This window comes from Kogia breviceps, chromosome 8 (genome assembly GCF_026419965.1).
Source record: "Kogia breviceps isolate mKogBre1 chromosome 8, mKogBre1 haplotype 1, whole genome shotgun sequence".
NCBI lineage: Eukaryota > Metazoa > Chordata > Mammalia > Artiodactyla > Physeteridae > Kogia > Kogia breviceps.
The window spans coordinates 17,531,171-17,553,612 of NC_081317.1; the positions used below are offsets into that span (position 1 = coordinate 17,531,171).

Below are 22,442 nucleotides of genomic sequence, written 5' to 3' on the forward strand. Positions count from 1 at the left end.
GTTTCCTAGATGCCAGAGTGATGCCAGAGAACCCAGCCGTTTTTCAAAAACATTGAGTTATGTACTTAAAATCTGTGCATTTTATTGTATATGAATGCTATTCCTCAATTTTTAAAAAAATCGGAGTGAGATGTCAGAGAAGAATATCATTTATTGAGTCCTTTGGCGTAATACTGTTCAGCGGTAAAAATGAAGCAGGAAGTGTATCATTACATTTTACCGATGAGGTCACTCACGTTCTGAGATGCTAATATACCCAAGGTCCAGTGGTGTCCAGTTTTTACCCATCATTGTTCTAAAGACTACTGCAATTATAACTGGCTCTGCCTTCTCCATGAAGCCTTTCCTGATTCCCACTCCAGGACCTATTACAATTCTGGGTTCAGAGATCTCTTTCCTCTAGAAATTCTGGCATAGACACCATCTCATCTGTTGCTACCGCTCTCACTGTCTCTACTCAATGAATAAACAGAGACTTTCAGTTCCCAAGGCTGTCAATCGACTCTGATAAGTCCTAAATTTGCCACTAAAGTGTTTTACAAGATACAGCCAAACAAGAGCAAGTCTTTGAACAGAAAGTCACAGTTTTGGAAGGGCCCGTTTGAGTTTTAACATCTAATGCTGGGCATTAAATGCATCTTAAGCAGAGCCGACATTTCCCTCTGGGTAAGAGGGGTGGCTTTTCAATGACCAGTGTCATTTGGGATCCTGGAAAGCAGAGGGTGGATAGTTTTGGCGTGGCTTGTGTCCAGTGCCTCATTCTTTAATTGACTCAGGTTTCTGGGTGGAGTTGCAGTTTTGTAGTAAGACTCTGAACCTACGACAACAGTCTGGCCAGTTTCTCCTCGGTCACTCTAAATGGCAAGAAAAAATACTGGTAACCTTTTCACAGGGCAGAGATGAAACCGGGACCTTGAAATTCTTATCTACATGGTAGTACAATCACTTTAAGACTGAAAGAATAAGGAGGAGATGCTAGAATATTCTCTAGAAAGGCCTGGGCGTAGACATGAACAACTCTTGCTTTTGGGTAATCCTTCTACTTTATAAACCCCCTTTCATACATTGTCTCATCAGTTGTTTACAATAGTCCTACAACACAGAGTATCCTTGGGTTCCTTTTCCCGATATGAAAATGGAGACTCAGAGAGGGAAAGTGATTTAACCAAGGACACAGAGCTAGTAAGAGGTACAGCTGGGTCTCAGCTGTTAAGGACTCTTGCTCTTGTTGCCAAACCAGCTACACTGCAAGGGCTTGGGCTTATCACAGTCAATCTTTCCAGCAACTCTAGAAACTTATATCATTATCCTACTATATATGAGAGAAAACTGAAACCTGAAACCTGGGCATGGTAATGTGGATGGCCTAAAGTTAATTACATGGCTTGGTACCCAGCAGAAGTTATCCCAGTTTTTCTACCCTTGAATCCATACCGAAGACATAATAACACTCCAAGTGGAAAGAATGACTCCTTCCAAAGCTGGCCTCAGATCTACGTGTGTTCTGTAACTGTATTGCTTTTTAACATGACCAGTTGGTTTTGGGAAACCAGGTTTCACCAGCTGTGAATTAGTGGCCTCTAGGAGACAAGCAGTTGCTTTTGATAGCAGAATCTTTAACTTGAGAACATGGCTTCTTTCTAAAGCAGAATCTTTAACTTGAGAACATGGCTTCTTTCTAAACTCGAAGTCTCTGTCAAGATTTTATCTCAAAGGTCTTGTTCTTAAAATCAGTCATTTATTAGCCAAAGCCCAAAGACCTTCTCAGAATGCTTACTACCATTTACTGCATATGTCTGTATGCAGACACTGCGTAGGACATCAGATATACTTTCTCAATTCCTTACAGCAATTCTGTAAGGTATAAATTGTTAGTCCTTTTTATAAGAAGGGGAAACTGGTGCTCAGTCAGGTGAAATCACTTTTCCAATGCAGAACTGGGATTTGATCAAGGTCTATCAGAGTCCCTGCCCTTTCTGGTATGCCAGAGTATCTTTTTAAACTACTGATCATAGACCATCAATGTTGGGGGACTTTAGATACTATCCAAGTCGACGTCTGTCAACTTTCATTCTAAGGATGTGCAAATTAAGACCTGGAGGAGGAAAGGATTATTCCTTAAGAGGAATTTTCCCACACTCTGCATTAACCTAATCAAGTAGGTTTTGGAGACTGGCACCTGCCTTTAGGATTCTCGGGGCTTTGGCTCATCATTGATACCAGGCCAGGCATCCAGGGAGGAATCAGAATGCACTTGGAGACTACCCAGAGATCCAGGGCAAGGGGAGAAGAGGCTTCTTCACCTTTACGCCTCTCCTAAAGCCAGGACATTGCCCTCAGCATTGTTTTGGGGACTGGAACATTGAAGTTTGGAGGGCCACACCATTCAAATTCCCCTGGAAAATTCCTGTAATGACATACCCACCCATTCTCTCTCTGCTCCTCTCCTTCTTCCTGAATGAGACATAATTCTAGCAACTGGGTTATGTCACATTTCACTTTGTTTGGAGAGGATAAGATTTTCCCTCCTCTTAATTGAGTGACTGAGCCTTTGTGAGCTCACAGATCTAATCTCGAGACGCGGGTGGGTTAAACTGGGGTTTTGAGACATAATAGGAAATAGTGTTTTGGAGAGTTTGGGTTAGAGGGAGTGATTGAATCTTTTTCTCAGAGGCCTGGCTTGAGGGCAGGCTAGGGTTTCTCCCTCCCATGCAGATGGGCTTCTCTAGCTCTGGAACAGTCCACTCAGTGACACTCTCTGAGATGAATGCGTATACAGCAAAGGCTGGGGAGACTGTACCTGCCTCCAGTCACGCACTCTTTTTCCCCCGGAGGCCATAACTTCCTGACCATTTCAGACTCAAGCCTTGTGAATGGATGTGGTACCCAGGAGTTCTGGACATCAGATTCTCTTTGGTTCTGACTTTAACTGAGCTACCAACTTTTTCTGCAGCCTTTGGAAAGTTGCTTCTCCTTTCGGGCTCTTTTTCCCCATCCTGAAAGGGAAGAGGGAGTGGTGGTAAAAATCTATGTCTGCCACAGTCTCTTTTTGAATTAAGGCTTTAGGGATCATTAAGGATGATTCAGTGTAAGCAGCACATGTTCTGAATGTCAACAGTGTGCCAAGCACTGGGCTAAGTGCTGGATTCCACTGGTGAACAAGACTAGGCAAGACCTCTGCCTTCTTGAAATTTAGAGTTGAGTAGGGGAGATAGACAATAAGCAATTGACTTTAAGCATAGTGACTTCTGTGGAGGGAGGGCATGCCATTGTGTGGTAGTGTACATAAGAACTGTTGAAAAACTATCTTGAAACAAAATTTAAAAAATTTTGTGGCACCAAGAAAAAAAAAAAGTCTCTCTTCAGAAGTAGGTATTTCTGCAGGATTAGTAGGACAAGCCACATTGTTAAAAGGTCATCTGATCTTCAAGTGAATCCAACAAGAACTGCATCACTGTAGGCTTCCTGGGCTGGAAGCATCTGATGGGCTGGGAGACCCTGCACCTAGAGGGGCTGGACCATGGAAAGCTTAAGGGAATGCCTACTTCTGTATTGATATGATAATTTGATTAATATTTGTAAGCTCCAGGAGAGCAGGGCCCAAGCCTTTGTCACTCAACATTGCATTCCAATACTCTAGAACAGAGTCTGGCACATGGTTAATACTTAACAAATGTTGTTGAATGAATGTGGTTGAGAGGAGATGAGACAGGAGCCAGATCACAGAAGGGTTAGGAAACAGGCTAAGCTGTTTGGACTTCATCCTGCAGGCAGAGGGAAGCCTTGGATGCCTTTTGAGGAGGATCATAAACATGAACAGAGTGGCACTTTGGAAAGAAACGTAACTTTTCTAAACTTCCTGCTCATGATTCTTAGTTTCTTTAGCCCATCTCTGAGCTTCCTGATGGACCTTTTCTCATGCTTCCTTGTGTTTCGCTCAGTTCCGTGTACAGAGGAAATACTCAGAGGATGTTTGTAGCATGAATGAATGGATGCACGAACAGACAAAGGCACAACAACAACAGAAATGGCTGGATAGGTGGAGAGTAAGGTGTCTAACACAGGCTTGGAATCAGTCAGCGTGAAGTTTGAAATCTCAGTTAACCTTTTTTTTTTTTTTTTTTTATCTCCCTCTTAGTTTTTTTTTTTTCCAATTGTGGACATTCGTGTGTGGCACATAATGGGTGCTCAATAAATTTCAGCCATTGTTATTTATATTCTTCCTTTCATGGGGAAGATGCATAATTTTCTGGGAAAGCTATAAAGGACAATCCCTAGACCCTCTCATTCTCTGCACAGTTCATAAAAAATTCCTGCAAACCTTTGAGCTGCCAGAGCCCATGTCAGTCTTCTAGTACAACCCCTTCATTGTATAGACAAGAGGGTAGAGCCCTGGAGAGTAGAAAGGACTGATCCCAGGAAGTCAGAGGCAGAGCCAGGACTGGAGCCCAGCTCCTCTGGTTCATTACTCTTCATTCATTTTATGGAAAGAGCATTTATCCATGAAACTGGCCTTATGATTACCGGTATTCTAGAGGTAGAATGGAGCCCTAGGCCCTTAAACATTCTCAAGGTCAAATGAAATTGTTCTTCTAGTTTATGTAGCACATCACTCTGGCCATTCCTTTTACCTAAAAAGTGTTGTGATAGTTTCTGGTTTCTTTTATTCCCCCCGCCGCCCCCGCCTTGAGGGATATGAGTCTTCAGAAGGAACGGGATTAGCAATGAGATTCATACCAGAGGCTGCTTTGCTGGGTCCTGTATTGTCTCAATAACTTAAACTACTCCAGGGGCTTCTGGGCCCAGGCTCTGGATGGATCCAGAAATTGTAATAGACTCTAAGTGAGCTGAGTGAGAGCGTAAGAAGAGGAGAGTGGGTGAAGGAAGATGATCACCAGTGAGTCATCGCACAATGTCAGAGCCAGGACATGCTCAGAGATCATCTCACTCCACTCTCCCAATTTGCCCGGAGATGGGGCAAGATTGGCTCAGATCATGCAATGTCAGTGCAAAGATAAAGTCAACGGGGTCTGCTGTTGGATCAGATATAGAAGGTGCAGGAGAATGAGGGTCCAGGATAGATGACACGTGCGTAGTGGGGATGCTCTTCTTTGGGAAGCAGACGTGATTAAGGTGGAAGATCCTAAGTTCTTTTTTGGGTATGTCGTATCTGAGGTACTGGGAAACACTCAAGTAAAGGCATAGCAACACAGTTGGATATGAGGACCAGCCAAGGGAGAAGATGGGACCATCCAGTGGAACTTGGAGGGTTAATCAGATGAAAGGTGAAACAATGCATGTGGATACACTGTCTTGATAAAGCCAGTTGACCCAGAGGAGAAGTGGGCTTGGGACTGAGCCTTCAGCAACCCCAAATTCTAGGTAGATAAGGCTGACCCTGCAAAAGAGACTAAGCAGGATCAGGCAGATGGGACACTAAGAAGACTGGGGGAATTGAGCAACCAGAAAAAGAGAGCTTCAAGGAGTAAGGGAGTGGTCAGGAGATGGCAGACTCGAGTTGCCCAGAGTCATCTGGTGGTAAATGGCAGAGGCAAAACTTGAACCCACATCTGTGATTCCAAAAGCCATGTCCCTTCCAAAACACTATATTGCAACCCAGCCATGAGACAAACTGGATGGTAAAATGTGCGTGATTGCAAGCAAAACTGTCCACTCCTCCCTGCCTGTCTCCTAGACCCCAAATGCCCTCAGAAAAGACTGAGGCTTAACGGAAGGAAGGTCAACTAGAACTTGAAACTCAGTCAGAACACTAAGGCTCCTTTCTGCCAAACCTTCTCCCCACCCCCATCCCTGGGGAAAGGAGTCCAACAAAACTTCAATTCACTTATAATTGCTCCACTCCCAGAATTAGAAGGATTTTTTTGTTGTTGTTGTTATTGGTCTCCTAACACCCTCAACTGCTGCTTTTACAAAACTGTTATTTTAGGGCTGTTTGGACTTGTTTTCTACATGGCTCTTGTTTTCTATTATTTCTTTCTTTTTCCAGGGTTCAGACTAATTAAAGGAAGTGTAAATCACACCTCGTTTGCACAAAATACCTTTCATGAGGTCTGGAAGCAATTTAGCTTCTGTTTGCCAAAGATCTTTAGGAAAGAAAAAAAAAAAATCCCCTTGGTTTAAAAAAGATTAATTTCTCGGTGCCAAAAAAACCCATTAAGTGCGCCTCCCATTTCTGAGATCTTTTATGGTTTTCATGTGAAAATAAATGGCAGCCGGGGTAAAAAGAAAGGGAAGACCAGGCTGGCTCTGCAATTACGTTTGGCTCCCCCATGCCACCGATCCGGCTGTCCTGCAGCAAAGAGAGGACTTAGAACATAGCCCGGTCTCGGGGCATCCAGAGTGAATGGAAGATCTGTCTACTGGCTGTCTTCTGCGCCCCTTCCCCAGTCTCAAATTCTGATTGATATTCTTCCCAGGGCCAAGGGATGAACTTTATCCGTGAGGCTCTAGAGAAGAGGGCCGAGCTGTCACCTCAGGATGCCTCTTGCCCCCTCTATTTAAGACCTGTTCCCATCGCTTCTCGGCCTTTTGGCTAAGATCATGTGTAGTATCTGTTCTTATCAGTTTAATATCTGATACGTCCTCTATCCGAGGACAATATATTAAATGGATTTTTGGAATTAGGAGATGGAATAGGAGCTTGCTCCGTCCACTCCACGCATCGACCTGGGATTGCAGTACTTCCAGGAACGGTGCACCAGAAAAAAAAAAAAAAAAAGACCTGTTCCCTATTTCAGTCCTGTTCCTCTTCCCCGCCATCCCATCTCTGCCTCTTTCCCACGTACGTTCACCTTTGCTCTGAGAACTGACCCCCTGCATCTCCCCTGAGGTGTTAACAGCCTAGAATGTGGAACCATGAATTCAGGGCCTCTTGATACCTTCTAACGTCCTCATTTTTTAGCAGTGGTGACAATTAGGGCCAGTCAGGGAGATAGTTTGTCTGTGGATCCACACCCATGGCCCAGCAGAGCCAGGGTTAGACCTGAGGGCAGACTCTCAGTCCAATGCCTTTTCCAGTCTTCATAAAGATGACTCTAATAGTAACCATGTCAGACAGCAAGAGGTTGGGAGAAAAGGTGGTAGGCTTGGAGGGATGGTGTGTGCTCCGCTCCTTGCATTATACCCTGATGATGCTTGCATCTGCTACCTTCTCATAGAGTCAGCCACGGGAAAAGAAAGAGATGAGCTGGGCTCACTATGGAAGTGGACATGGTAGATTGTAGTAGGAAGAAAAGACCTTTATGACAGATCTTGCATTCAACTTTTAGCCCTTCCATTCTCACCTGGGTGACAATGGGCTGGGCCTTTCTAGGCAACAGTAACCCCATCTACAGAATAGGAATAATAGTACCACTCTCCTGCACTTGTCAGGACAATTAAATGAGCTAGTGCTATAACAGACCCATAGTAGGGAGCTAATAATCAGAGGCTGCGGTTTCTCCAGGTGCCTTCCTTCTTGAGAGGGAATGGAAACCCCTGTAGGTGGCTACTTTTTGGCCTCCCTGTCCTCCAAGTGTGGACTCTACTTCCTAAGAAAATAAGTAAATAATAATACAAAAATATTTGGAACTTGTTAAAGCATGAAATTTCCAGACTGCTTTTCTGATGATCTGAACCTTCTATAATTCTTCCAAAGGGAAGAAAGTGTCACGGACAAAAATATCTTTGTCCAAGAACGTATTACGTACTATATTTCCTCAGTCAGAATTAAATGAGACAACCATTGTAACTAACCTTGCTCAGCACGGGGCATATACTGAGTGCTTTTCAGAGGGTGTGTCCTCCCTTTTTTTTATCCTCGTCACTTGCCTCCTGGACATTGCTTCCAACTCAGACTCTGTTCTCACAGGCTCAGCACACAGCCCTCTCCTGTGTCTTCCTCTTTCACGGCCCTGTGCGTTAGTTCCTGGAGGTTCTGCACGTGGGTTCTGATTTCAATCCCAGTTCTATCGCTTAACGTGTGTCCCTGTGCATAACTTAGTCCGAGCCTCGATGCCTCATCTGTATAACGGGGACAACGACAGCATCTCTCTCACAAGGCTGTCGTTAACGTTAAGTAAGAAAATGCACGTAAAGCACTTAGCAGAGCTCCTGGCACATAAAAAGAACATGGTAGGTGTTTGCTATCATTGTTGTTGCTTCTGTATACCTAGTGACTGGCCAGAGAAGATACAATGGTTGTTGAACGGATCAGGGCTCTCTATAAGCAAGGGGGAGTGTGGGATGAGTTTTCTGATGGTTTTCAGAGGAGAGTTGGTAACAGATCCAGGGTGGGGCTTGCTTTGTGCGATTATGGGATCAGGCCAGGGCAGTCCTGTTCCCCGAGCCCTACTCTCTTCCTCTTTCGTTTGAGAGTTGGGGACCGGATGATAAGGGGAGAGTGCCCAGATGTTCATCATGGGGCAGGCACAGGCACAGGCACAGTCGCAAGGGAACCAACAGCACACGTGAGCCAGCAGGACCATCCTTGCCAAGGTGCCCTAATCCTGTCCTGAAGCACTTCCTGCATTCCCACCCCAGCCCAGAATCCTCTCACTCTCCCTCTGCAGCCATATCTACCAACAGGGCCACCCCTTCCACAGCAGCCCCTTGCAGGGGCTACCCAAAGCATCTTGCCTTTTCTGGGTCTGATTGGAAGCTCCTTTTGAAAAACTAAAATGCCATGGACCCTGGGTGGTAGCCCATCCCAAGTTTGAATCCCAGCTTTCCTACTTAGCAGGCTTGTAACTAAGTCCAATGCCGCAGTATCCCTGAGCCCCAGTTTCCTTGCCTGTGCAACAGGGGTAATAATCCTCATTCACAAGCTTATCATGAGGGTTACCTAGAACAATGTTAAGTAATACAGCGAGTCAGCGCCTAACATATACTAAACCTTCTTAGGGGATTAGTCCCCCTTCCTTTGCATTGTCTGCACTCGCATCCTGGAAGCCGCGTTGTGCCAGCCTCCTGGACACAGGTTGAGTTAGCTTCCTGTAACTGGGAGTGTTCAAGGCAGGGCCAGACGGCACTCGGATGTGGAGAGAGGGGTCGGGCTCAGAGGGATCGGGCTTTGGGGTTCTTCCAAACTTATGATTCTGCTGCTCTGTAAAATACTACCCAGGTTGAGATGATCAGTGTGCAGACAAGCGGGCTGTTTGAACTCTTCCTCTGCCCCGCCCTGAGCTTCTCTCCTAGCACAGCGCCAGAGTTGCCCTTTTTTTTTTTTTTTTTTAACATCTTTATTGGAGCATAATGGCTTTACAATGGTGTGTTAGTTTCTGCTTTACAACAAAGTGAATCAGTTATACGTATACGTATGTTCCCATATCGCTTCCCTCTTGCGTCTCCCTCCCTCCGCCCCTCCCCATCCCACCCCTCTAAGTGGTCACAAACCACCGAGCTGATCTCCCTGTGCTATGCGGCTGCCCTTTAAACGCTTTCCCTCAGAATTTCACGGTGGACCTTAGCCACTCACATTCTCCTGCCTAGCTTCAGCACACGTGCCAGTATAGAGAGGGAGGCGTTCAGTGACTGTCTGAAGGGGGAAATGATTAAGAAGTTAGTTTACAGGACCCTCTGCAGAAGCCAGTCCCCCTGAGCTTTCTACGGCAGACTCTCTCTCTCCCCGATGCCTTCCTATGTGAACAATGTTAGGAAATCCCATTAGAGGTATTTTCTCAGCCTGTCCCCCAAGAGCAACCTTACATTAGTGTATCATCGTTATTGATCGCCTACTATGTGTCAAGCTCGGCACGTGGTAGGGTCATGCCATCACTTTTCTTGCTTTTTCTCTGGCAATCTATAAATTAAGATTCAGTGAAACCTACAGAATTTAGGATGCTCTGCCCTTGCCACGTCCCCAGCCTCATCTCTCCTCACTCCTCTGCGGAGACCCTTGATTCATCCACACCGAGGTGACTATGCTTCCTGAAAGACTGTGCCGTATTACCCCTTTCATCTTTTCAGACTTGATGCCCTTTCGGAATTTCTCAATCTTTCCCTCCCTCCCTCTCCCTCCCTCTCCCTCCCTCCCTCTCCCTCCCTCCCTCCCCCTCCCTCCCTCTCCCTCCCTCCCTCCCTCTCTCTCCCTCTCCCTTACTCCCTCTCTCTCCCTCTCCCTCTCCCTCCCTCCCTCTCCCTCCCTCTCCCTCCCTCTCTCTCCCTCTCCCTCACTCCCTCTCTCTCCCTCTCCCTCCCTCCCTCTCCCTCCCTCTCCCTCCCTCTCCCTCCCTCTCCCTCCCTCCCTCTCCCTCCCTCTCCCTCCCTCCCTCTCCCTCCCTCTCCCTCCCTCCCTCTCCCTCCCTCTCCCTCCCTCTCCCTCCCTCTCCCTCCCTCCCTCTCCCTCCCTCCCTCTCCCTCCCTCTCCCTCCCTCCCTCTCCCTCCCTCTCCCTCCCTCTCCCTCCCTCTCTCTCCCTCACCCCCCCCTCTGGTATTATAATTTCTTCTGGAATGGTTGGGTCTTCTAAGCAGTAAGTGTGTATTTTTTATAATCTTTAAAAAGTTAGTTTCATTTTGGAAAACAAAGAAAAATTAAGCCAAGGAAAGTGATACTGCTCATAAGAAACACAGAATCTGGTTGTGGCAATTTAGAGGGGAGAACTGGAGGTCTTCACCAAGCAGGACGAATTCAGAGTCGAGTCGTGAAGGTCACAGTAGGACCTGGATGAAAGAAAGGAAGGAGGAGGGCATTCTAGGTGCAAGTGCAAAGGCCTGAAGGTCAGAACTTGGAAATCACGCACAGGGACACAGAGACAAATGTGGTTTAGCTAGAGTGGATGCTGAAGTGAATAAGGTTGAGTCTTAGACAGGCGTCAGGTGTACAGAACCTTGAATGCCAGGCTGGAGCACTTAATTTTGATTCGGTACCAAGTGGAGAGAACTGTAACATCACTGGGCCTCTGCTAGAGATTGAAGAATGGAGACGCTGCTCTGATATATTACATGTGATAAATTCTGGGACTTCTGCAGTTTGGCTTGGGTATCAGGTAGATAGAAACAGGGAAGCATTTCCCTTTTCCAAGAGGGAACTAGGTTTGTTGTCTTTCTCTGCTTTTCCAACAGACTAAATCCAAGTACAAGTTCACAGGCACCTTCCACTTCAGCTTATCTCAAATGCAGGGAGCTTGCTCTTTGCAAAGCTGCAGTAAGCTCACCCTCAGGGCTTAGAACACAGCTGGGTTTGGGGTGGCGTGGAAGACAAAAGGAACAGTTATGAGCAGGCCTGGGGCCTGGAACTGGCCTTGGAGTCTATTGCTCATTGCACTTGTGTACAAAGGTTCTCCTAGCCCAGAAAGGTTTCACTCCCCTCCCCCCTTGATCTGCCTCAGGGGTTGGCACACTAGGGCGCATGGACTACCTGCCTATTTTGCAAATAAAGTTTTATTGCAACACAACCATACCTCCATTTGTTTACGTATTGTCCATGGCTGTTTTCACACAACAATGGCAGTGTCAAGTATTTGCAACAAAGGCTGGAAGGCTCACGTGAAGAAAATATTTGCTCTCTGGCCCTTTGCATTGAAAAGTTGCCGACACCTGATCTCACTAAGGCTTCTCCACCTTTCAAAGCACAGCTTAAATTCACATCCTCCAGGAAGCTCTCCCTGACCTTCCCAGTTCTCCCTGAGGATGCTCACCTCCCATATATGATGCCCCTTATTATCCACGAGCTTTTACTGCCATATTTCCCCTCTTTTTTATGCATACTTGGAAAAAGTCCCTTTAAGTACAATGTACAGCTCTTGTGGGCAGGGACCACATTTTAACCTTTCTGTCAAGTTATGTTCAGTAGTAGTTAGCAAAGTAGAAGTATATGCGTTTTGGAGAGTCAAGCCTTGCTCTGTCCCTGGCCAACGTCATGACTTGGAACAAGGCACCTCACCTCCCTGATCCCCTCTTCCCATCTGTAATCTAGTATGATAACACAAGCACCTACCTATCCAGGTTATTGTCAGATGCAAAGAAACAAAGCACACAAAAGCAAAGGCGAAGCACACGGTTGCTGTAGTAAGTGGGAATTTAATGGTAGTTGACTTATGCTACTTGGAATTTTGCTTTACCAATGTGTAAATTTAAAATTTTCTCCCATGGATGTCTGGGAGGGAAAAAAAAAAATTCCAAGTACTTCAAGAAACACTGCAAGTAGGTCATCCCCTTTCTCAGAAATTTATAAAACACGTTATCCTATTAAAAGTTGTGAGATAGCCTATGGGAAAGAGATCCGTTTAACTTTATGTAACCCGGTATTTTTCAAATTTATTCGGCCACACCTTGAAATAACATTAATGTCTCATGAGAGGTGATGTTCTGAAAGACACACGTTAAACTGATTGCGCCAGGTGTTCCTTAGGTCCCCCAGCAACCTTGTCTGAGTCTTACAGAGACAGCGACTCCTCATCAGCCTCCTGTTTAATCACCAGCAGCAAGGAACGCAACGAAAACGCACATGTTTGTACAAACTAGTGCCAGTGAGGCCTGTTTGTTCTATAAGTAGAGAAGCAGTCAGCGTGCGTGCTCCAAGCCCCAGGGATACTCGCCAGGAGGGCTGTTTGAGAGTTCTGCATTTTGGGGGGTGGGGGGGGTTGTGTATGTTTGCACTCGTGCCCACATATGAGCACGTGACTCCTTCCTCCTCCCGCCGAGGCTCTTAGAATCACATACCTGGGGCGTTGCAAGTCCTGGTACATCCACGACTACTCCCTTTTCTTCCACTAAGTAAAACCCTCTCACAAGGGTGCCTTTGACTTCCTCGTGTTCAATCCACTGCAAAAGTTTGAGTGTTCATTTTGCACAGTTGACCCCTCCCTATTTCTGGAACTGGAACCCTTAGGTCTCAACCTTGGGTCTGTGTGGAAGGGGGAAATTGAGGCCTTGAGGAATTATTTGGAGGGTCGGGGGGTGGGGTGGGGGGGATGCATGAAGTCATTGGGTAGGTGTGGGTTTGAGATTCTCAGCCGCATGAATAGAAATCGGGAGTAGCTGTTACTTTCACCAGCCAGGGCCAGCGCACACTTTGCGGTCTCTTTCTGTGGGGCTGCGACCCGAGTAGGCGGTCAGGGAAGTCTTCCTTACCCTGCACTCAGGACGCCTCTGCTGTGGACCCACCGCCTTAGTGCACTTGATAACACCCTCTTTCTTCTCAAAAGCATCTTGGTTTAAGCGAGAAATTATATGGTCATTTCCCCTTCTAATGAAGGCCCTTTGTTAATGAGGCTGGAAGTCTCAGGGCTGATCCAAACAGGGAAGAGGAAACCCCCGTCGCGAGCGCGGGCCACATGGCTGACAGAGGGCGCTCCCACACCACACAACGCTGAATGCCTGGCTCCCGGCAGGCCCAGGGCGAAGGGGGCCAGCTGACCTTTCTCCAGGCACTTCTCGGGTTGCCAGAGCAGCGGAGGTGTCAGCCGAGACAGGTCACAGCCTAGGGAGGAGAGGGGCGGGAGAGAGACTGGGGCACCCGAAGGGGAGGAAGAGCCGGCAGGGGAAACACAGACACGCATTTCGCAGAGGTGGGGACATGGGAGACACGCAGCGTATGCACAGCACGCCTACAAAGAGCACACGCGGTATATACCACACAGGCACAGCGTACAACCCAGGAATTTTTTTAAAAAATCATGCAGGATGCAGAACCACATGAACGCAGCCCGTTGCACAAAGACACACGCCACACGGCCATCTCACCCAGCTAAGCAACAACAAAGGCAACACACAGACACACACACATATGTAAACACATCCCCCCCAGGCAGATTCCGCCATGTGCAGTATACAAAAGGCAGACAACAAAGACTCACGCGGTAAGCACGCAGGCACACACGGTGGACCCACAACACTGACAGAGACACACCGCCTGGGGATAGCCCACCGCACACAACAGACACCCCCAGAGATGGATCGTCGACAAGGAACAGAAGCACACACGATGTATAAACATAGGCAGCTCCCACAGGCATACTGTAAAGACATATGTTAGGTACCATATGCCACGTTGATCCACCCAACACAAACCGGCGCACCTATCCCACGAGATGCCACCCGCTCACACAGCACCCACCATGCGATGCACATACTCGCTGTACGGGCACGGGGCCACGTGCCTCAGAAGCGCTCGGGGGTCAGTAAATGTTCCTGTACGAGAAAAGAGAGGGAAGCCGGAGACAGGGTGAGAGAAGAGAACGAAGCTTGAGAAAGATGGAGAAAAGGATAGGGAGATGAGAGAGAGTGAAGAGCAGACCCAGGGAGGAGGGCTGGGGACCAGGTCTGGTACCCTGCTCGCCTCTCCTCCCCAGTCACTGGAGCAGAGAGCAAGCTGTTTTCTGGTGGTGCCCCTGGGGACGCCACACAGACTCAGTGGCTACAGCTGGGGTGCATGGTGCCCCCATGAACGGGAGCCACCAGCCTGGGGCCAGAGCTTGGGCCTCCTTCTCAGCAGAGGCAGAGGCACCAAACCATAGCTCCATGTCCCTGGGGCCCTGCAGCTCCAGCGAGGCCCCCCCTGACCCACTCATCTCATTTAATCCTGATCTGTGAGCTGCTCACACCCCACAGTCTGGCTGGCCCCAGGCAGCGGTATCACATAGAAACTGTTAACCAAACTCTCAGGATATATTTCAGTCTCCCTTCTGAAAAGTATACTTTTTCAAAATAAAAAGGGAAAAACGTGAGTGATCCTAAGAGAGGTTGTCCCTCCAGAGAAGACAGAACAGTCAGGATGGTAAAGGACTCCTCAAAGCTTGCTTATTGTGAGGCTGAGTAAATACAGCTCACTTCTTGGAATCACAAGATTTTCAGTGAAACAGATTCAGATCAGCAGATCTTCTTGAGCAACCATCCTGGTCTAGGCCAATGCAGGGTCCTGGGATATAAAAATAAAAGACTCAAAAATCTGCCTTCCAAAATGTACAGCCTAAGGGGGAAAAGAGACACAATGTAAAACTTATAAAACAAGGGCAAAGGGTTAAGTGAATGCATAGAATTTGGTTTCTTTTATATTGATAAGGAAAAAAGAGGGCAAAGAGGTGAACATTAATTGAAAGCCTGCTACACGTACAGTGCTGGGCACTGTATATCCATTATCTTGGTTAAAGCTCATAAAACGAACTCTGGCAGACAGGGATTAACAGCTCCATGCTACAGACGTAGAAACCAAGGCTGCAGCTGTGAAGCCACCTGCCTAAAGGCAGCACAGTTAGAAGTCCAGGTTCATACCGGGCAGTTTGACTTCAAGCCCCCCACCCCTTTTCACTATATGGTACTCATTATTTCCTCGGACTTTTCAGATCTTGAGCGAGAGCCAACAGAAAGGGGGAGAGAGACAATCACAGCAAAGGGGCTCTGAGCCAGATGGCATGAGGGCACACTTTGGACTCTCCCACCAGTAAGAAGGCCTATGTCTTCCAGGTTCTGGGCCTGGCATCAGGTCTCAACTTAGGTTGCTGACATGTGGTTCCCAAGTTCCTGGTGATGCCCTCTGTCCTACCGTGTGATGTGGGTGTGGGGATGGATCTCTGGCTTTTTGGATTTCCCAAAGTGTCCGTAGGTCAAGAAAAGAAGAAATGGTAGGAGAACCAGTGAGCGAGCGCAAATGTGGATTGAGGCTGGAGAGACCTGAATTCTATTTTCCAGTCCAGTTCACTTTGTTGTGGGTTATCAGACAACAGCAGAGGCGGACGGAACATTTGGAATCATCTAGTCATTTTATAGGTGGGAAAGCTGAGGTCCTTTAACAGGCCTTAATTTATTGATAGTACTGCTATGCTTTCATTAATAATCATATTAGCAACTATTTATTAAATACTTACTATTATGCCAGGAACTATGCTAAGCACTTTGCACGTATTGTCTCATCACACGTCCACAGCACTCCTGTAAGGCAGGCACTCTTAGTTGTCGCTTTCACACACCAGCAAATCAAGGCTCAGAGACGTGCAGTAGTTTGCCGTGGGTTGCACAGCTAGCCAGTGACAGCACTGAGGTGTAAACCAGACATGTCTGACTCTTAGCAATCACTCCTAACTGCTCTGGCCTGTGGCTTCCCTGACCAACCTGGAGACAAGGGCAGGGGCAGTTACCCCCGATTTAGAGAGAAGAGAACACAGGTCAAGGTCACAGAGCCGATTATCAAAACCCCAGAGCCCCTCGTCTCTCATCTGCTCCCCTTCCTACTGCTCCCCGACCCTATCGCTTTTCTTGGTGTCAGAGTCATAAAAGACCTCACTTTGTCTAGAAAGGATCCCTTTGGAATAGCTAGAAAGTGGTGTTCTCCCTCTCCTGGGCCCCTTTAGTACATCACACAGTTGTTAACTCCTCCAGGTGGTTCCTTTGGGAAGGAGGACCCTCTACCTCTTGAGCCCTTGAATGTTGCCTGGCTCAGTTTGGTCAAGTTCCTGCTCCATCTTAGGTGACTTCAGCTCTCTTCATTAAGGCCTGGCCCTAACCACATACAAGCGCTACCTGATAGTTGGCCCTGGGTTCAGAGACGGGCCAGCTTCAGGCTGGTGACATAACCCGCTTCGGGTTTCCTCACCCAGGCCATATGTGTTGAGAATGGACGGTTAGCTGGTAAAGCCTAGAGGGCCTTGTGTTCACATCTTGTTTATTCTGGTGGGATCTGTCTCTTACTCAGCAAGGGGATTTACGCTGGAATTATCTAGCTGTGTCTGCGGAGATTTGGCTACAGACTCAGATTCCCAGGATGGAGAGGTCAATGGCTGCCTTTGTCCTCAAATACATTTAATTTTCTCCCCAGCTTTCCTTGGTTATCAGTCTACTTAAGGATACTAAAGACTTAGGATCTTAGCATCTCCAGAACTCCTTCTGTGTGATGAGTTCACCGTGGGCTGGTCGCCTGGTACAATCGCAGGCTGAAATTCCAAGCATCCTTGTCCCCACAGGGGAGGCTCCCCAGGTTTTCCATCTGCAAAATGGATCTCAGTGTCATTCCTTTTTACATTGTGTGTTTCCTCATCTATGTCCTTATTCAGGAAGGAGAAGTGAAATAGAGTGTATCCCACATTTGGGGACTTAATCTGAGTTATTAATGGCATCTAGAACAAGATACTTAGACCTTGGTCAAGAGACAAAGTGCTGGGATTATAGTTTCAGCTCCACCATTTGCTAGTTGTTTAATGACATCTTTAAAATGGAACACTGATAATACCTCATAGGGCTGCTGGGAGGTAGCGTATACAGGAAAGGCTCAATGAATGTTAGCTACTATTTTTGCTACGTGTTTCATTTTTGTTATTATTAGAGGCACAGTCTCTCTGAGGCTTACCTTCCACATCTGTAACATGGAGACAGTTAACTCTCACCTTGGTATTTGGGAGGTGGGGTGTGAAACAAGAAAGTGCTTCATATAGACTCGGCAGGTAATAAAGGCTCAGTAACTCGTAACTATGGTCTTTATCCCTCCCTCTATCCCTCCTTCCCTCGCCTCCTTGATGTCCTTTGTGAAACAGTCTCCACAACACCATCTTTCATTCAGGCTTTGCATCTCTTATTTAAACCGCCTCGTACGGGTCTCGTTGTCTTCTGCCTTCTCTCCTTCAATCCGTCTTCCACACCACAGCCAGGTGGTTTACACAAGGCCATTTTGGTATCACAGGCCCTCTCTAAGCAGCAGATGACTGCTCCCCCTAGCAGAGCCTCCATTTCTAGGGACCTTAGAACCCACATCCACCTCCTAGACTTGTGCAGAAGCCAAAAGTACACAAGGTCTCCAACCTGGTGACCCGACAGAGACTTCCAGGAACAGACTGGCTGCAGGGCCCTCCTGAGAAGAGCACTCAGGAGTGAAGCAGAACTGGGGAGGGCTGTCCAAAGATGCCCAACAGAGAGACAGAAACCTAGGCTTGCAGCCTGACGGAGGTGTGCGGAGCTGGTTTGCACAGGGTCCTCAGAACAGTCATGCACATCTCCTCCCAACTCCGTGGTCAGTGATGTCACATTGGCAGTGGTGGAACATTGTAAAAAAAAAAAAAAAAAAAAAAAAGTGTAAAACTGGCTATGGTGGAAGTGTTTACACCATGGAAATCAGCCAATGCCACAAGTCAGTGCCTCCCCCACTTTTTTTTTTTAATCCAGAGAGCCAGTTGTTAAACATTTACCAACACACCACTGGACCTCAGTCTCATGAATTGTTCACAAGTTCCCTCATGTATACATTGAGGATAGTGTGTTATTTCAGGTCCTCTGAGAAGCAGATGCTGAGATGCGATGAGCTATCCAGGGATTGTCTTAGGGGAAACATGTGTTTGGAGATGAGAAGTTGCTATGAAGACCAGGAGTGTCATCGGACTGTGGTACAGATCTGACCCTGAGTGAAAGAGAGAGAGAAGGAAGGCTTAAGGAATGTTTGGTGAGGCCATCGAGGAGTCCTCAAGACAGCCTACCATCAAAGGAGGAGTCCTGTGTCTCAGTATCCCTGCCATGTCCAGTCATTGGTGAGAACAGCCGGCTAGGAAGCGTGGCCTCTGTGCAAATGCAGTGATGGAATTCAGAACACTCAGACTAGGGCTCTTGGCTAACTGAGCCTCCTACAGTTGAATTGGAAGCTGCATTCTCAAGGCTGCCACAGATATAAACATGTCAAATCCCACTGGATATATCTTAGCCAGATCATCACACCATACAACCTTAAAAGATATTGTCTAAGCACCTAAATCTGTGTCAAACACTGTGCCGAGTCTAGAGGATGAAGAGAGGTTCGAAACATCGTCCTTGACCTTAGGGACCCATACAAGCGAGTTTGACAAGTAAACAGGCACATGCAGGAAAGTGTGAGAAATAAGCAGGATGGTGAGGAGGCTTGTCATTAAAGGCTGCATAGAAAAATAAGTGGTTCAGTGACCCTTGAATGAGCCCAGTGTTGGGTAGAATGGGAATTCTGGACAGAAAAATCTTCAAAAGCAAAGGCTCAGAGACATGAAAGAACACGGAAGATTCAAGGACTTGCAAGCAAATCAACATGGGTTCAGCGTAAGATGCAAGAGTGGAGTTAGGGAGAGATGACCCTGGAGAAGGAATCAAGGCCAGACAAAGCTCAGGAATTGGATACATCTATTCATCTTGTAGACTGTAGATAAGTGAGGAGTATTGCAGACTTTTCATCAAATGCATATTTTAGAATAATCACTGGCTGCAGTTTGGAGGATGGGCTGGAGGGGTAAGACAGGAGACAGGAAGTCAGGACAGGAAGCGAGGCCCATGTGGGAGGGAGATGGCAGGGGCATGAATGTCGAGAAGGAAAGTCAATCAAGAGGCATTTAAGAGACAGAGCCTACATGAGTAGATGTAGATGGCTGTTGGATTTGGAAGATTGTGAGAGTAGAGTCTATGATGGTGTCCAGGTAGCTAGCTTGTATTAAACATACTTGTAACCAAGTCTCTCTCTTGACTTTCTAAACTGTAGTTTCCGATTATAACCATTAGTGGGCCATGAAAGCAACTTACTGTATTGTGGCCAACATTTAAAATAAATATATAATATAATTATACTGCATATAACAAGGGTAAATGTTATTTCATAAAGCTTTGTTTAGAACACGTATAATGCATATGTATTAGTCAGGATGTGGAATATATGAATCACAGTAAAAAAAAAAAAAGTTTGGAAGACCCTTTTCTAGGTTATGAACTCTTGTAGGGCAAGGGTTGTATCTTACACATTGTAAACTCAAGGAATAATAGAATTGGAGGAGGTCTTTCATTCTAACTGACTTAGAAGTTTTGTATCATTGAGGCCCCCTCACCCCCACCCCTGCCGCTCTACCTCTTTTAGCTGGAAACTGATGTTTGGAGGGGTTAAGTGATTTCTGCAAGACCAGCTAATTCTCATAATATCCTATATAATACCTGGTTAAATTAAGAGAATGAGTCGATCGATGTAGGCCTTTGTGAATGAATACATGAATGAATATGATTATAGATGAATGCAGTAGTAATTCATGAGTAAATGAATGAAAGAGTAGATGAATTCATGAGTGAATGAATAGATAAATATATAACTGTATGAAAAACTGAGTGGATGGATTAACAAAGGAAAGGTGGGAGGGGATAAGGGGAGGGAGGGAGGAAGGAAACTCTTGAATCCTCTGACAGACCCTGTGAGTCTGTAGATTCCCAGCTAAGGAGTGAAGAATTTCTGAATGACCCCAGGCAGGGGACAGTGGCCAGTTGGAATTAATCATTTGGCCAGCACAGAGATCAGCCAAACTTGACGAAGTGATGACAACCTTACAGTAGACTTTGTTACGCACCCGTTTATAGGGTGAGCTATTAACTGGCCCAGCATGGGAGTAGTCAGGTGCCTGACATCGGAGAATGTATGAGGTGTTTGGGGTGGGGAGAGATGGGCTCCTTTCTGCACCTGTGGTCTGCTGAGTCATCCCCAGCGCCAAGGGCTGCTGTGCTATTATTATTCATCAGTCCCATGACTAGGAGCCGACCAGTTCCATGCACTCTGGGCCACTTCAGAAAGCTGCACAGTTAGTTCAGGGGAGAAGTGCATTAAGGTGAAGAGCAAGAACCCAAAGAGCCACCTGAGATCATTAAAAGTTAACCAAGCCTAAGTCCTTTTAACTATTGGACTCAGGTCTGGGTTTGAATCTGAGCTTCTCTACTTATTTGCTGTATGGCACTGGGTAAGTCCTTTACCTTTCTGAGCTTCAGTTGACTCATCTCTCAAATGGACGTAACATTGATCTTAGAATATTTCTACGATCTATATGCTTTGCAAAGAGTTTATGCTAAATAAACACTTATTATCTCCCTCCTTTCTTTGTCCTTCGAATTTCCTACACTTTTTATTCACTCGTTAATTCATTTACTCAATATATGCCTGTGGAGTGCTCACTGTGTACCAGGCAACAGGTGTGGGGGATGCATGAGTGAACCAAAGAGACAAATATGAGGAACCCGGAGGAAAAGTGTCCCTGGCAGAGGGAAAAACACGTGCAAAGGCCTGATGTGGCATTTGAGGAGTGGTAGAGGAACTGTGCTCTATTGCAAATTCCTTTTCTTGCCTCTCTGCTGGGAGAATTCTTAATTAACCTTCAGGCCCCACCCCCTTTTTCTTGGGCATCTTGTCAGAGGAGTTGCTTTCTGATGGCCTGCTTACATCTATACTCCCACTGCAGAATGCAAGTTTCATGAGGCCAAGGTTCATGACTCTCTTGGCTGTCTCTGTATTTTCAACACCAAGAATACCCTCTGGCTGAGAATAGGAACTGAATGAATACTTATCAAATACATTATGGAACAAACAAATGAGCCTTCTGACTTTCCCCCTCTCTTCTGTCTAATCAGTGCCTCCTCATTCTTCATCCTTCAAGGTCCTGCCTAAAACCTTTCATTCTCCAAGAAGCATTCTTTAACTTGTCAAGGTCACGCCCACCTCTCCTTGACCTGAACTTCAGAGTCTACACAGGAGAACACTAGTACTATGGGAGTCTAATAAGTGAGCCATAGAACATACAAAAGAGTCCTGGGATTAGTTAGGGAAATTATTGGTTAATCAAGTCTAAGTGGGTTTCTTTATGCAATGACTTCTCAGAGACTTGAATATGGTGAAGGTCATTGTGAATCTCAAGGAGAGGGACTGTTAGGGAATGTATCCTAAATGTATTTGACCATATGACCATGGTGCATCTCCCAAAGGACTCTCCCAGCTTCTGCATTGTTGTTTGGTTTAACCTCAGCTGATGTCTCTCACTCAAGCCCCATGGCCCAAGGCAGCCACCTTGGTTTTGGTTTCTACCTCCTGCTTGTCTGCTGAGAGAAAGGCTGCTCAGGATGATGAAATGACCTCAGACTTTAAAATTTTCCTGGCCAGTAGGGAAACCCTAAGGAAATATAAGGAGTCACAATTATAAGAATTGGGAGAAAGCCAAGGGAATAAGGGAACACCTGTGACCCAGGCCTGTAGAAGAGGAGGGCATGCCTTTTTCCTTCTTACCCTCCATAGTACCTTCTTAAGTAGTCTCAACAATAAAAGTTTGACAGGTCAGTTCATGCTGTAAAAATTGAATTAGTGGCGGCATGTAATGGATGCAGAGGGATACCCATAGGGATGGGATCTTTATCTTTGCTCCCTGGGGCTTGTGGGAGGCGCCAACCAATCCCTCCAAATTTTGACAAGCAGTCTCTTGTTTCTTCTGTCTCATTATGTCTTGGTCTTATCTCAAAGTTATTCTCTGTTTCTTTTTTTCTCTTTGGTGGTCTCCTTTGTCTCATAAACTTGGTTTGGCTTTTTCTGGTCTGGAACCTGATGATCCAGCTAAACTTTAAGAAGTAAAAGATGAGAACTGGTACAGTAGAGAGATAAGAAAAAAGCAACCAATTTTGCCTCAACTTATTTTATTTTACTTCAATTTAGTTTAAATCAATAAACATTTCTTGAACTTCTACCAGAACCTTTATACCAGGCTTTGGGGAAACT

The 22,442-nt window shown here is 46.3% G+C and overlaps 1 protein-coding gene and 1 non-coding gene across 6 annotated transcripts in view; both read left to right on the forward strand.

Annotated features, from left to right (window-relative positions):
- ASTN2 (astrotactin 2) overlaps nucleotides 1–22,442 on the forward strand; it is a 911,658-nt gene that overhangs the window by 778,552 nt on the left and 110,664 nt on the right. The gene's annotated exons all lie outside the window — the stretch shown is intronic.
- On the forward strand, nucleotides 6,534–6,724 carry LOC131762069 (U2 spliceosomal RNA). The gene has a single exon (XR_009337151.1). It is a non-coding gene; the product is annotated as a U2 spliceosomal RNA (small nuclear RNA).